The following is a 12,021-nucleotide window of genomic DNA, read 5'->3' as shown; positions in this document are numbered from 1 at the left end:
CATTGTACAGTAATGCGAGACCATAAAAATAACCATGTGAGCAGAAACCATGCAAAACAGTCTTAATAATCAATGGGAAAAATCACCATTGTTCCCTGACCTTAAAATTTATCAAAACATCTAAAACTTTTCTGTTGTAGATTATAAGTATACAGAAAATTTTTAAATAAAATCTCATTTTATTTTAAAAATAAAAACATTGAGAATTAATGTTCATTTCTCTGTTAAAAAAAAAGTTAATCAAAAGTAGTTTGAATAGTGCTTGCCTTCTTCTCATTCTATAACTTATGATTTGGGGTAAGCATCTCTTCTATGCCTTTGTAAATTGTCATAATCCCTCCTAAGTTTGAATCAGTTTACAACATTTGACCTAGTGCATTTTCAGTGTCATGAAATATTTCATATTTCCTTTAGTGTGGAGTTTTTGGCCAGTGCATCTTCCCTGGGATTGCTCCAACTTTTTCATCACTGTTTTATTCCTTCCCATTTCTGCTGATAAATTCACCTCATTCAGTTCCTCTTGCTGCATATAACAGAATGGTGGCAATGTGAACATTTCCATATTCAGCTGTCTCTTCTATAACTCCACTGATATTGGACTTGAACTTCACACCCAGCAGTACCTTATTTTATTTCTTTGTTGCATTTTGTTGGCCAGGTTCAACTTTCAGTCACCCAGTTCTGTAAAGTTTCATGTATGTTTATCACTGGGAGATGAGGAGGCAGAACAGGTAGATGCTTTGCTGTCCGTGCAAGAACCGAGTAACAGATGTGCCGCGACCGATCACCGACAGACCTTAAGTGTTGTGACCTGGTCACTGAATAGGTGTGATTTGTTATTTACATAGAGATTTGTGGGCCCAGGAGCTGGCAATTATGCAATTATTCACAGTTAATATACTGTGGTAACTGAAATTTGAACCATGTTGTTAGGGGGCTGGTGTTTTTTTTTAACTAATAGTGGTAACTGAAATGGGTATATTTTAGAACCATACAAAGTGAAACTTCCTTATATTCTTATTGGCTCCTCTTATAGAGAGTATTTCTTATGAACTAGAGCAGTGGCACATGTGATGTGGAAATGATATGATTATTCCACTTTGGCAGGGGGGGTATTTACAGTGCCATTGCATAGAATTTCCAACAAGTGGTGATAGTAGAAATCAGAAGAGTTAAAAGTTGTTTTAAAATTATTTAAAGACAATATAATTCTTTTATTACATGTGAGTCACTTCCACTGCCCTCTACTTTAGTATGTCACTGAAACATGGTAGCCCAAAATGTCCTAACAGTGAAAGCCAAGTCTTGGAGCTGTTTGTGCTTGGCCAAGATTGTTACCTGAATGTGCATCAGTTTCTTCAACCATATAATGGAGAAATTAATATCTGTCCATTCTATTTCATAAGACTACAGGAAGTATAAAATACAATAACGTACATGAAAGCACTTATTTTAGTACATTAAATGAAAGAATCTAGATGCAAGTCTCAAGCTCCAGCTTATTTACTATGCAACTTTAGAGAATCCACTCGACTTTTTTGAGCCCCAACTTACTATTGTGAAAAGATGGGTATATTATTAGTATCTAATTCACATGAATATGTGTCAAAATACATACCCAATGTGAAAGTGCTTTGTAAAAAGCAAAGCACCAAAGGTGATTAGCATCAGAGGCTCTAGATCATGCACTTTTGCTTTGCTGGTACTTTCTTTCGTGTTCTCTCATGGAACAGTAGTACCACACTAGTACCAGGTTAAGATTCGTTGGGACCTATGTTCTAAAGCGTGTTTCCCAGACCAGCAGCATTGGCAGCACCTGGGGACTTGTTAGAAATGAAAATAGTTAGATTTCACATGCCTAGATTTCTAACAAGTCTGAAATTCTGCAGTGGACTCAGCAATCTGTTTTACTGAGCCCTCCAGATGATTACCACACATGCTGAAGTCTAAGAACTACTGCTTTAAAACAAATTTGGTTCTAAGACTTGGCTGCATATTGTTATCAACTCGAGTGCTTCAAACAATACTGATGCCTGAGTCACACCCTCAGATTTTTAATTTGTCAAATGCAGACTTGATGGAGGGCAACACTTAACACATAAATCAACAACACAGCACTAGACTTCGGTATTTGGCAAGTTGCGTAATGATAAAAATATCAAGGGTGCAGAGATCACGGAAACCAGGAAAAAAGTTCTACAGAGAAGTGAAGATTCAACATAACGTAGAAAGGAGGGTAAATTCCCTAAGTGCAGAGGGATAACTTTGTATGAGCAAAGGAAACCCTGATGTCATGCTGATAATGAAATGACTTTAGAAAGAAAGCTACAAGGATGTAAACTATGTAAAGATAAGCCCATGAACTCATCAGCAATACAATTATTGATTAATTTTACTCTCTACTGATAAAGATATTTAAAATTATTTTAATTGCTTAGAAGGCAACATGCTAGAAAAGATAGTAAAGTCCTTTTTTTCCAACAGAGATCTTGGACCCTCTGGGATAATTTCAGATATGTAAGCCTGCTTTAATATTTTAAAATCTATCCATGTAATCCATATTAACAAGATAAAGAAAAATCACATGAACAAGTCACTTGATGCAAAAAAGTATTTGATGAAATTCAATGCCCATTTAAAATATAACAACTCTAAGAAAACTGGGAATATAGGGAATTCCTCAAGTAGATAAAAAGCATTTTCAAAAATACTCAAGCTAACATCATACTCATTTGTGAAAGTCTGAATGCTTATTCCAAATATTAGGAATAAGGCAAAGATGTCTATTCAACAATATAATGTAGGTACTAGCCAGCATAATAAGGCAAAAAAGTAAAATAAAAGGCATACAGAGCAGAAAGGGAGAAAGAAAGTAGTCCCTATCTGTGGGCAAATGGAAAACCCCAAGTAATCTACAATAAAATCATAAAATGTTACCATAAATCCTAGCCAGAGTCAGAAGACAAAGAAAAATAAGAAATTTAATAATTGGAAATGTTTAAAGTGGCAACTACTTATATAAAATATGATTTCTATGAAAAAAATGGCAAGATAAAAGAGTAAAATTTAGAGCATTCTCTAGTCCTTCGGGTAAAAGTTCCTTCTTAAACAATGATAACATTCTTATTAGTAATAGTCAATGCAATAATAATAATAATTCCTGTTTATCAAGTAACATGACTATGAGATGCCTTGTATATACCTATCAAAATACATGATTTTATTCAAGACTATAAAAAGAGGTGAATAAATGGATATACTTACCATGTTCATAGAAGAGAGGATTTAATGTCACAAAGATGTAAATGCACCAAATTAACCTAGAAAATACAATTTTAATTAATGTTTCAGTGGTTTTTCTAGTTTTGGTATAACCCCAATCATAAATTCTTATGAAAAATGGAAAGAAAACATGTAATTTTGTAGAGGAATTAGGTAGTAGGATTAACCTTACTAAATATCTGATTTAGGACAGTAGCAGTATTAGAAGTCAGTATAATTTGTTTTATGGACTTTGATTTATAGAAGTTTACTATATGCATTTCAGATAATTTGAAAAATTATATTGGCTTTCCTTGTGGAAAAATAATCATACATTTAAAATAAAGTATTCCAGATGGTTTTAAATATTTGACATTCAAATGTTCATATTTAAAAATTTACCAAGTAAATAAAGATAGCATTTTTATGACCTTAGATGGCATAATAGTTCTTAAATCTTTATGAATAGCAGGTCATATAAAGGAAGATACCAATAAATTTAAATCTCTGTGAATGAAAGAAGACAGTAAAAAGTTTAAAAGTCAAGTGATAAAAGAAAATTACTAATGAAGGGCATTAGTCATTTTTAAATACTTTACAAATTTTAATGAAAAGGACAGATAATTCAATGGAAAATTGACAAGAACTATAAAAAGGCAATTATAGAAAAGGAAACCAAAATAGCTAATAAATCCATAAAAATATTTTATTTCACTGATATTCAAGAAATGCAAATTAGATAAGGTGAAATATTTGTTAATATCCAGCATGTTAAAATGTAAAAGTCTGAACTTTTCAATTAATGAAGATATGACGAAGTAGGATATCATATGCATTACTGGTGGGATTGTATGTTAATACAATTTCTCTGGGAAGCACTTGACAGTGAAAGGTAAAATGGAAGAGTATGAATCCTTAGACCAGCCTCTGCACCTGCAGAGATAGAGGAAAACCCCAGCATACCTCTCCATGGAGGTACAAACAAGAATATTCATGTGGTTATTAATATAGAATAGAAACAATTCAAATGCTCATTAAAAAGAGGATGAATAAATGGTGGCATATTCACAATGGAATAAGACAGAGCTAATATGTGTCTGTACAGATAATTTCCATAAACTTTATTGAAGATGAAAAAAATTTATATATCAGTTATATAAATTTTGCATTCATTCAAAAAACGTAGGAATATACAACATGGAATATCATATTGTATATTTTTATGAATATATATTTAGAAGTTTAATGTGGCCATAAACATTGTCTTTCCCTTTGTTGATGAACAAAATAATCTTAATATTTTTAAGATGTTAAATTTCTGCAAGAAAAACTGAAAGTAGGATCAAGGAGGGTATCTTGGGGGTTTGATTGCAACCAGAATTACTTTGAAGAGACAAATGAATCTGAAGGACACGTGGTAAATATTGTTTCAGAAAACTAGATGACAATGTCTTGCCCCGTTCAAGTTCCCTATGGATTCAAAGTGACCAAAGAAATTGACAACAAAACGTTCTTGGGGTGGAAGGGTTATACCCAACTTTATTTCCAGGTGTCAGGTCAGTCACTAGAATCCCGTTCACTCAGAGCGAATCTGCAAGCAGCAAGCCGGTCTCTGCCTCTCGGGCCCTCTGTCCGCACAGCTGTCCTCTGGGCCTCCGTCCTCGGCACTGCCACCACTCCAGCCTCTGCTCTGCTCTCCTGCAGCCTTGCAGCCCTGCCACCGTGTCATGCCCAGAGCACTGGGTGGAGCTCTTTTTATAGTCAACAGCCATGTATTGCCCACAGGTGTGCAGTGAACTAGTTAACCATGGCCAGGTGAGAATCCTGGCCACAGGAACTCTCATTTTATCCACAACAGAAATGTGGCTTTTGGGTGTATTACTATTTTGAATGTTTAATATATTTTATAATAAAAATCTATTCATATAGAAAACAATAATTTAAATCTCTACTATAAACAAGTATTTCTTTAAAATAGAAGTTTTGCCATGTTCACCATCCCCTTTCTTTCTCCTGTAAAAGTCCACCATGGTTGGAAAGGGTGAGACTAATGCTGAAAAGCAAAATTTTTTTTTCTAAGGGCAATTAAATTTAACACCTGGCTGCCTGGTAATCAAAGCATTAAGCTTATTCTCCTGACAGATTTTCCTTATTCTCCAGGTTTCCCATTTCACACAGCAGGGAATCAAGGTTGCTGGAATCCACAACTAATTTCCAGAGGATAACAGAACTGCTTTATCAAAAATAACACATAAACACTTTTTTTTAACCCATAAATTTTTTTTAAAAAAACAGCCTAACTTTTCACTCCACTTCACTGCAAAGATAACATAAATGACATATATATGAAAATTACAATAAACAATTACCTTTCTTAAACAAACCAGACATGTATCTCAGCTCAACGCTTACCCCAACACAACCTATTTTTTATATAAAAAGTTTATGTTCTAAATTCATAAAATTAGGCTAGAAACATTGGTGTGAGTTCTGATTGCTCTGTCTCCTTTACTCCTTACTCATTCTGCCACAAAGAATGATAGTAAGGACTTCCTTCAACATGTATCACTGACTTCACAAGTCTCAAGCTAAACGGAAGCAGAAAATATTGTAATACTGACAGGTGAGTATGAAACCTCGGGATTTCCCAAAATGAAACCTGAAAATGGCCCCGTACAGGGAGGGAAAGGACAGACCAAGAAAGAGGCGAGCCACTCCCGACTGACGGCAGCCGGTTGCATAAAACTTACTTGCAAGGCTTCTCCTGGGCATCCTGACAAGTCGACGTCTGTGCCCACCCCACAGAATCTTAAGGGTTCATAAAGAAGCCTTAACTGGTTTCAGTCACATGTACCATCCAGGTGGTCTCAATGCCACATGCTCTCTCAACGTTGCTGTGGGAACAGTGGGCAGACCCACACTCCAAGGACAGGTGAGGGCTGAGAAGCCTCTGATTGCCAGGATCTAGTTTGAGGGTCAACTGGAGGTCACGTCCTTTTGATGACCTCCTCCAGCAAGACATAATTTGGAAGATGAGCCAGTGAAAAGAAATGGTTTGCTCTAGGACACACAACCAGAGCTGAGCAGAGCCAGGGCTAGATCCCAAATAAATCTTCTGCTCCCATGATTTATTCATTTTATAATATCTTATACACTCAAGTTTTTTCCATACTCACAGCTATCACCTTAAACCAAAATGAATGCTTTAATCTCACTTTAAAATTTCCAGATGGTCTGCCTAATTGCAGGCTACCCTTCCCTTACTTTTATTTCTGCCTTTTTATTCTAATACTTCCTCACTACAGAATAGGCTACTCTATTAATACTACCCTAATCTTATTTTCCTGAATTCCCTAGTCTATTCCATCTTGTACTAAATGATCTCTTCAGAAAGGATGATATCATGTGGGACTTTATATTGAATGTCCTTTCTCCTAAATTCTGGAAGTCTTACCCATCATTGTAGGCACATTTTAATTCCTATCCACTCTATGAAATCTCAGTCTATTTTCACCCATAATTCTATTATTTAACTATCATACTTACATCTATGCTGCAGAAATGAGTAATTTATTTATTGATCATCTCAAATGCATTTCTGGTTTCTTACCCAACTATTCTAAACTCTGTTATCCTGGTAATGTATCTTTTGATTATTTGTAATCTCTCCAGGGTCCAAGACAGTGGTGATCCATAACAAGCGCTCAAAACTACTTGTCAAGTGATTGACTAAATTTAATTTAGAAAGTCAAATTACAGAAGATGATTGCTAAATGAAGTGAATAGTAGATGCCTACATCATTCGGATTAGCTATCTATACAACATACCACCGCATGAGAGTCGATTTGCTTACCCCACACAGCTCCAGGGAGCAGTGCATGTGAGCACCCACCTCCATGAAGCAGTTGGTAATACCTCCATTGCTCCAAGGCTAGACAATCCACTGGAACAGGGAATCTTCTGACTAGAAGTCAGAGAGGTCATCTACATGGTAGCGTGTTGCTCATAGATAAAAATTCATGTCATATAGAAGCCAAAATTTGTGACAAGATAAATCATAGCCATATTCAAGCTATTGCTATGTGGAAAATGACGCACAGTCAACAGAAATGCTGGATTCCAGAGAGGAGAATGCAGAAAACAAGCTGATGCTGAAGGAAAGAGGGAAAGAAGGAATGAATGGAGGGAGGGAGGGAGGGAGGGAGGGAGGAAGGAAGGAAGGAAAGGAGGGAGGGAGGGAGGGAGGAATTTCCTATATGTCATAAAAGGAATGGAAACAATGGTGCATTTGTGTGTGTGTGTGTGTGTGTGTGTGTGTGTGTGTGTGTGTGTGTGTGTGTGTGTGATGTGAGAAACAGTGATTAATTCCTGACAATCTAATTCCACCTGATATGACGTCCAGCAGTACTTTGTCCCTTGTTATCAATGTTAATGAAATTGTTTGTCATGTTTATATAATCAAAATCTATGCTCATCCATATTTGAGTAAATTTTACTGGATTTATTTTCCTTATAATCCAAATTCCCTCATCTGTATGCCTCTCTATGCAATGAAAACGAAGTCTGAGACCTAAGATTATCTGTCTTATTTTCCCAGCTAATTCTGATATTAAGGTACATGTCCAGTCCAATGATCCACAGAAAAGAAAAAAGTTATGCAGCTTGCTATTCACTTAAATTTCTGAGGAAAATATTTGATATTAGCCCAAATAATTTAAATTCCACTCATTGAAATCATTTTATTAAAACAATTGAGGGGCATCATTTCTAATTTGGGTCCTTTGTCAAAGCATCCAAAATGGCAGGTTTAATTAGTGTGGACTCATGCATTTAGAAGCAGCATCTACTACATTCGATTTTAGTCATCCGTGATGTTTTATTTATGAACAGTGTCAGTAATGGAATGGAATCAGTTTCCAGAGCAATGCTAATACACCTTGGCTCAAATAAACATGTCTGTGTCATTTGAAAAGAAAAAAAAATCACAGAATGGAAGATTGTATGAGAAACCCTTGCAAATAACAGGAGTCTGTGTGTGTGTGTGTTGATAGATGCATATATATCTGCATATGTCTGTGTGTGTAAGAATGCATATATGTGCATTCACACTTGTACACACACACACATTCACACATCATTGGCTTTTATAACTCCTCTTTTCTATTATTTCAAAAAGGCCATTCTCCATTTACAACTAAGGACACAGAAGAATCTCAAAATATACCATATTTTTTTGATATTTTCTATTGAAGTATAGTTGATATACAATATTACATTGGTTTCAAGTATACAATATAGAGATTCAGCAGTTATATACATTATTAAAACCTCACCCCACTAGTGTACTTACTCTCTATCAACACAGAAGAATCACTGGCTCTTTTCTCCATGCTGTACTTTTATCCCCATGATGAATTTATATTATTGGAATTTTGTGCCTTTTTATCCCCTTCCCACCCACCCCCTCCCACAAGGTGACCACCAGTCACTTCTCAGGGCTTGTGAGTCCACTGCTGTTTTGTCCATCTTCTAATTTAAGTTTTGCTGGAAGAAATGGAGTTATTAGTGAAACAGTCCCTCTTCTTCCAGCTCTCAGATACCAACGGAAGTCATCTATCTGCTTTTCAGTTCACATTGATATGTCAAGACCATATCAAATCATTTTCTTTTGACAGCTGCTCTGTTCAGGACTTTAGCTCAGAGAGCAGCAGACTTTAGCTACCAATAAAACAATCACATGCAAGAGGATTTTCTTCTGTCATGAGCCCAAGCAAATATTCTTTATTTCCTTCATCATAAACATCATCATCACTTTATCACCATTATCATCCTTGTCATAATTACATGTAGGGATATAGGTCTTTATTCTCTATAAAGTGTTTTCCCTACTTTTTTTGGAGAAGCAATATAACAATGCACTTACATGAAGCAAAAATAACTAAGCCATTTTTTTCTCGTAACATCCTGGACCACAATTCAAATTTTGGTATGGACAGACTTACAGCTGTACTTTGAACTATTCTGGGACTTTGAGATCCATCACATGTCCAAGAAAAGGAATACATGCAAAGGAAGCAGAAGATAAATATTGATAGTCAACAATGTAAGCCTCATAAACAAAGGAATTGAATACAGATCTTGCTTGCTCCATGCCCTTGCCATTGAGTGTGCTACTTCTTGCTCCTTGTTAGTCTGGAAACTTTGTTTAGTCACAGTCATCATTCAGTCTAGAAAGCCTTCACTGAGTCCCTTTCTAGATTCAACCCTCCATTCATTCAGAAGATGCGTTTTCTATAGTACATATGACATTGTCTTCTATCCACTTATTTATTTAATTGTCTCACATGTTAGTCAACAGGCTTCCTGACGGAAGGGAACATATCTTCTTAATCCCTGAATCTTCAGGTAGGAAACCTTGAACATGGCACAGGGTAAGCATATATTAATGTTCATTTTCCTTCTTATTATTTTACTGCTTAATTCTTAAAGGATACACCAGTGATCCTGAAACCATTCTATCCACTGGAAGCATCTAGGAAGCCCAACCAGGGGATGTTACCTGGATGTAAAAGCAAAAATTGTGATGTAACACTGTTCTCAGCTGGTACATAGCATCTGTCTACCTTAGCAGCGCTCCTCAGTCTCTTGTGATCAGACGTCCTAACCAGGTAAATCTTACAGGGTAGGAACAGTGCCAGGGTAGATATGGATGCACATCTATGTCATGAGTCCCTAGGGCTTTGGACCTGCCTGTTGATTATCCCAACTTGCTGTTGAAGTATTCTTATTTGGTTACAAGGACAGCCTACTAACCAAGACGTATAAAGTGCATGTAGCCCTGAACTGGGTGTCAGTTCTGGGGCCACTATTAACCAGCTTCATGACCCAATCAGTCTCTCTGAGGCATCATTTTCCTTGTCAGAATTATAAAGTCATAACCAAGTCATCTCTGAAGATAGTTTCAGCTCTAACATTCTTCAAAGATCTACAAAGCCAGTGAGGATGGTCAGACTAAAAGAAGTCTGAGCAAGAGCTTGTACTGATATAAAAAATAGAAAAACAAGAGCCCTCAGGTAGATAGATGCACTCTAGACATAGTTCGGGACTTAACCTGGCTTCTACAACTGCAAGCTTTGCAAAACTTCACAGTGGTAATCCTGTTACCAGTACTCGAAAGCTTTATAAAACTTCGGCGTTTGGATTGAAGATATCTTCACCCTAGTCTTAATTTTTCTTTTCACTGTGTTAAGCCCAGTCTTCCTGACCAAGATTTTGCCTCTTGCTTTTAGGTTTTAACTCTTCTTTACTCGGATCTTTAAGAGATTGTTACATAAATACAAATATATAATATGAAATACAATATTTTATTTCTCACTTGCAACTACTGTCATAATTATGCAAATCAGACTAGGAAAAAATATTTAACCTTGCTTTCTCTTCATTATTTTATGTATGTCTGTCTGTATGTATAGGTAATATATGCACATAATGCAAAACTTGAAAGTGAGTGAGCCTACTTCCCATTGAGCCTTTCAAACTCCCCATCATGTCCTCCTCCCCAAAACAACATTGTCATCCATTTTTTATGTCATTCCAAAGATGTTCTATATGTATAGTGTTGCTCAAATTATAGCATGCTCCATATTGTTATGTATTTTGCATCGTTTTACTGGACAATATATTTTGGAAACCAGTAAATACAGATCTACCTTTGTGACAGCTGCATTGTATTGCTCCAAGCAGCACTGCGGATTAAGTTGTTTCTAACCTTTGCCACTAAAAACATGTAACGATTACTCTTCATCATACATCAGTTTGGATATGAGCAAGTCTATCTGTCAAATGTTACTAGAATAAGATTTGTTGGATAAAGTATATGGGAATTTTAAATTTTGATACAGTTAGTAAAGTGGTCCATAAAAGTCAGATTAATCTACACTTCCACCAAAAATACGTAAGTGCAGCCCATCTCATACCAAGGCAGTGTGCTAGCAAACTCTTCAGTCTATGTGATTTAATCTGAAGTTCCCGTATTATTAATAAAGCTGAATGTTTTTTACATGTTCAAGAAATCCATTTGTATTTCCATTTTGGGGAATTATTTTTATGTGTCATTTGTTAATTTTAAAATTGAGCAATTCATTTTTCTATACTGATATGGAGAAGTTCTTCACAGATTTAGAGGAAATTAATGTGATAAAAATGTAATGCTATATTTTGTTAACTGTTTTCTTAAGCTGTAAATCCATGTGCTAGTAACACACTGTTTTAATTATTATGGTTTTATGGTCTGTTTAAACTTCTAGAAAGGTCAGTCTCTCTTATAACTATGCTTTTATGGAATCACCTTGTTTATCCTTAATTACTTATTAATATGAATTAGAGAATTAAATTGTTTTGTTCCAAAATATATTTCTGCTTATAGAATTAATAGTCATATTAAATATATATTATATACCTACATATATTATATATAAATAGCATATTATATGCATATTACCTATGTATATTCTATATCTATTTATATATGTACATACATCTTTGTGGAAAAGCAGCCTTAATGATGTGAGCATTCTTATGTAAAAACATAAGATTCTCCATTTATTTAAGTCTTCTTTAATTTCACTCAGGAGTATCCAACTGTAGGTAAATTGTACACTGTATTTCTTCTTGAAATAATTTTTTTGGAATAAAATGATTCTTACAACAAGAATATATCAAAGCACATGCGTACTTTTTTATAAACTTGCTGTTGATAC

At 35.3% G+C, this 12,021-nt stretch overlaps 1 long non-coding RNA gene across 1 annotated transcript in view; it reads right to left on the bottom strand.

Moving 5' to 3' along the window:
- Nucleotides 1-6,056, bottom strand: part of LOC118971070 (uncharacterized) — a 51,537-nt gene extending 45,481 nt beyond the window's left edge. Inside the window, exons 1-2 of the long non-coding RNA XR_005059342.2 lie at nucleotides 6,012-6,056; nucleotides 3,265-3,320 (exon numbers count right to left, since the gene is read on the bottom strand). This is a non-coding gene — a long non-coding RNA (uncharacterized lncRNA). The remainder of the gene's footprint in view (nucleotides 1-3,264; nucleotides 3,321-6,011) is intronic.
- Nucleotides 6,057-12,021: the final 5,965 nt, after the last annotated feature.

Source organism: Manis javanica, chromosome 11 (genome assembly GCF_040802235.1).
Source record: "Manis javanica isolate MJ-LG chromosome 11, MJ_LKY, whole genome shotgun sequence".
In the NCBI taxonomy this organism is placed as follows: Eukaryota; Metazoa; Chordata; class Mammalia; order Pholidota; family Manidae; genus Manis; species Manis javanica.
Note: the sequence above shows the minus strand (reverse complement) of the source record. Positions and strands in the feature narration are given on the sequence as shown.